Source organism: Suricata suricatta, chromosome 6 (assembly GCF_006229205.1).
Source record: "Suricata suricatta isolate VVHF042 chromosome 6, meerkat_22Aug2017_6uvM2_HiC, whole genome shotgun sequence".
In the NCBI taxonomy this organism is placed as follows: domain Eukaryota; kingdom Metazoa; phylum Chordata; class Mammalia; order Carnivora; family Herpestidae; genus Suricata; species Suricata suricatta.
In genome coordinates this window covers 31,365,332-31,369,655 of record NC_043705.1, presented here as the reverse complement: position 1 = coordinate 31,369,655, position 4,324 = coordinate 31,365,332, and the positions used below count along the sequence as shown (strand labels likewise).

The 4,324-nt window shown below is 41.4% G+C and overlaps 1 protein-coding gene across 3 annotated transcripts in view; it reads right to left on the bottom strand.

The window, feature by feature from the left end:
• LOC115294307 (protocadherin gamma-C3) overlaps positions 1-4,324 on the bottom strand; it is a 161,270-nt gene that overhangs the window by 120,988 nt on the left and 35,958 nt on the right. The gene's annotated exons all lie outside the window — the stretch shown is intronic.

The window sequence follows — 4,324 nt, the reverse complement described above, 5'->3', positions numbered from 1 at the left end:
AATTTCAACTTGGATACTACAATAGGCTGCTAGATCTCCATGATCTTTTGCTTCTACACTGAGAGTGTAACTATTAGCAGTTTCAAAATCAAAATTATTCTTTGTTGTGATTTCACCTGTTCTTTGATCTAAGTTAAAAAACTGTTCCACTATTTCATCCACATGATGAAAAGAGTAGGTGATTTCTGCATTGACGCCCTCATCCTGGTCAGTGGCCGTTACTTGAAGCACGGAGAAGCCCGGAGGTACCCCTTCCTGCAGGCTGACCTTGTACACGTCCTGGATGAAAACTGGGGGGTTATCATTGGCATCCGTCACTTGGATTTGGATCTGAGTGGTGCCACTTAGGGGTGGGTCTCCACCGTCCACAGCTGTTAGGACCAATTGATGGAGATTCTGTTCTTCTCTGTCTAGGAAATGTTTCAGAACCAACTCAGGATATTTACGGCCATCTGGAGACTGTTTCTCTACGAGATCAAAGTGTTCGTTGTCTTTAAGATGGTATCTTTGCAATGAATTAGGACCAGCATCTGAATCCAGGGCCGGATCTAGCGGAAACGTTTTACCTGGCTTAGTGGATTCGCCAATTTTTAAATCAGTCTTACTCTGTTTGAATATAGGGGTATTGTCATTTATATCCTGTACTACTACTGCTACATGGAAAATATTTAGTGGGTTTTCAGCGACAGTATCGAAATCCAGAATACACAGAGGCTTCTTTCCGCATATCTGCTCTCGGTCTATTCTGTCAATCACAAGTAAGTCCCCACTCTCAGGGTTTACAGTGAAATATTCTTTCTCCGCGCTAACCCGCAGCTTCCGGGCTGGCAAATCCCGCACACTGAGCCCCAGATCCTTGGCGAGGTTTCCTACCACCGAGTTTTTGGCCAGCTCTTCGGGAATTGAATAGCGGATCTGATCAGGGAGAGCCCCGCAGAACAAAGACAGCAGGAAGGGCAACAGTACCTGCCGCCACCGCGCTGGACTGCTCCTTTCTGCGCTCGGCCTCATCCTGTCTCCCTTCACGGTGGCTCTTCTTTTTGGTTGGGAGGAGAAATAAGCCCTCTGTGGATAGCAAAATCCCGGGTAGGAGCTCTTTTCCTGCTTTTGTTTTCTGTATCCGAATCTGTACGGGTCTTCTCTATGTGGCCGGTTTGAGCAGGAAGTTACCCTCTAAGAGGTTCCCAGATGCTTTTTCTCTCACTTTTTTGACCTACAGCGACACCCAGAGGTTTTCCCACTTAAATGCACCAACTGCTTGTAAACAGTTTGGGACCGGTTTCTTTTTTGAATTTAGTTGTTTTTAAATAGGTATATATTCATGTAGTTCCAAATTGAAGAGGTACATAACACATATTCTCTCCGTCCCTGGTTTCAATAACACACTTCTCCCAAGAGAAATAAATATTACGTTTTTGTGTGTATCATTCCAGAGATGTTTTGAGTAGTGCAGCAAATTTTTACAAATGTTCTCTCCCGCCACGTTAATACATAATGTAAGTATACAATATACCATGTTCTGCATCTTGCTTTTTTCATTCACTGTACCTTGAAATCATTTCATCTAAGTGCACAGCTTTCCCATCTATTTCTTACAGTTATGTCGTGGCCCGTCATATGGTTGTACGATCATTTCCTTAACCAGAAATATTATTTCCTAAAAGAAACCCAGTGCCCAATCAAACAAAAATATGTTTTCTGTGTGCTATTAATGTACTAATTATCTACTGCTCTCCTAGGCATTTAAAATATGTTATCACTCTGATTCTGGAACGTATTCCTAATGCCAGCCTCCAAAAATGGAGGCCAATTGATATTTCCAAATTTTCTTTCAAAGCTTCAGTATTTTAAATAATCTCTCCTCAGACTCCTCCTCAGCATTATCTCCGCTCTTGCCCCGCATAATTGTATCACAGGACATTCTCTTTATTCCATGTATTGCAACACAGTTTCCCACGAAAACAAAAGCATTTAGAAACTAAAATGCAGGGTGCTTGGGTGGCTCAGTCCCAAAACGATGTAACTCTTGATCTGAGAGTGATGAGTTTGAGCCCCATGTTGGGTGTAGAGATTACTTAAACTAAAAAAAATTTTTTTTAATAAGTAAATTTTTTTAAATATTTGCTTTACATTTATTTATTTTTGAAAGACAGAGTGAGGCAGAGTGTGAGTGAAAGAGGGCAGAGAGAGAAGGAGACACAGAGACAGAGAATCCCAAGCCAACTCCAGGCTCTGAGCAAACATTCAGCACAGAGCCTGATGCAGGGCTCGAACCCACAAACCAGTGAGATCATGACCTGAGCCAAAGTAGGACGCTTAACCAACTGAGTCACCCAGGCGCCCCAGTAAATTGTTTTTTAAAAAACTAAAATGTTCCTTCTTAAGTTGAATTGGCCCATAGTTCACAGATCACTGCTATAATTCCCAGCTATGAAAGAGCACTAATTTGTGTAGCCCTAGACATTCACAAATTCTTAATTATCTCACAGAACTAAATGACGAGTGTTGCATATCCCTTCCACACAAAATATTTCCCCCATATCCGATCATCCCAGAGCCATATAGGAGCTACCTGAGGGCAGTTTTCAGGAACCAGGATGAGGCCTACTTACTAAGTAGCATAAATTGTATCAGTTCAGAATCCAAATTACCCAATCTCTACAAGTGACTCTCAGGATAAAAAAATGAAAGATTTTGAAAGGTATGTTTTCCTTAGAAATTGAGAAGGGTCTCACAGGGATGTCATAGTAGGAATTTAGAAACTATTAAAATTATTCCTTTAACCTACTTAAAGATGAGTGAAATAAAATGAGCAATATTTTTGGTAATCACAGAAGTGAGCCAAAGGAATCACACATAGTGACTGCTGGTGTATCTCACAAACTACAACAACAAAGTATTTGAAATATACCAATCCAATTGAGAAGCTATCCCTGTTAAAATTAGATCTAAAAGCTAATATTTTCAGGAAGGGGAAAAAAGTTACAAACAGGGAGGGAGACAAGCCATAAGAGACTCTTAAACACAGAGAACAGAGTGAAGGTTGATGGGGGGTGCGTGAGAGGGGAAATGGGTGATGGGCATTGAGGAGGGCACTTGTTGGGATGAGCATTGGGTGTTGTACTTAAGTGATGAATCATGGGAATCTACCCCCAAAAACAAGAGCACACTGTAACACTGAATGTTAGCTAATTTGACAATAAATTATATTAAAAATAAATAAGTTAATATTTTCTCCAGTATTTATAAATTGTCACTTTCATTACAATGGAAAATTTTCAAGGAAAAATTCAAGTAAAGTGTAAAAAAGAGGACATTTAAAAATACTCAGTCTAGGGGCGCCTGTGTGGTTCAGCTGGTTAAGCATCAACTTCGGCTCAGGTTATGATCTCATGTTTCGTGAGTTCAAGCCCCACATCTGGTTCTGTACTGACAGCTCAGAGCCTGGAGCCTGTCTTCGGATTCTGTGTCTCCCTCTTTCTCTGACCCTCCCCTGTTCTTTCTCTCTCTCTCTCTCTCTCTCTCTCTCTCTCTCTCTCTCTCTCTCTCACACACACACACACACACAAATAAAACATTAGAATTTTTAAAAATAAAAATACTCAGTCTAGAATCAGTAACAGCTTCACATGACAGAATGCTTTAATTTGATTTTATCCAACTGTCTTTCACTTCAGTTTTTTGAAAAAAGATAATCCCTACACCCAAAGTGGGGCTCAGATTCACCACCTCAAAGTCAAGAGTCGCATACTCCACCACATCTCACAGTTCTAATCTTTCAGTAATAACCAAAGGAAAATGGCACTTAAAGAAGAGAGATGGTTAGAGATATAGAATTAAGAAATTGTTGTTGAAACTGTAACTACATGAACACTACAATGATAAGTAATAAACAGTGTTTAGAAGTAGTAACTGCTATTGATTATTTTTGAGGAATCATCTGCCCCTCTGCCTTACAGTAATAGAAAACTAAAAAAGTGCCTTTACTTCATCAATTACCTATCTTATACAACTGGAGACATTTAAATAGCTCTCTGCCCATGTTTTGGTGTGGCAAGATTTACTCACCTGTTGAGCACCAGGGTCTCCTTTTGTTTCAAGTAAATCCTGAGTTATCAGCAGAGGCTCGCTTTTCCCACAGCTCTCCTGGCTGATGAGCGTGTCAGCATAGTTGGGCTGCGGGAAGATCACGTGACTCTCCCGGGAGTCCGCCCTGACGGACACCTCCTGGGAATACGTCTGCAGGAAAGCGCGCACCCCGTCCACACCCACAAAGTGTGAGGCCGGCAGGCCCACCAACCCGCCTCCTGAGGCCTGGAGCAGA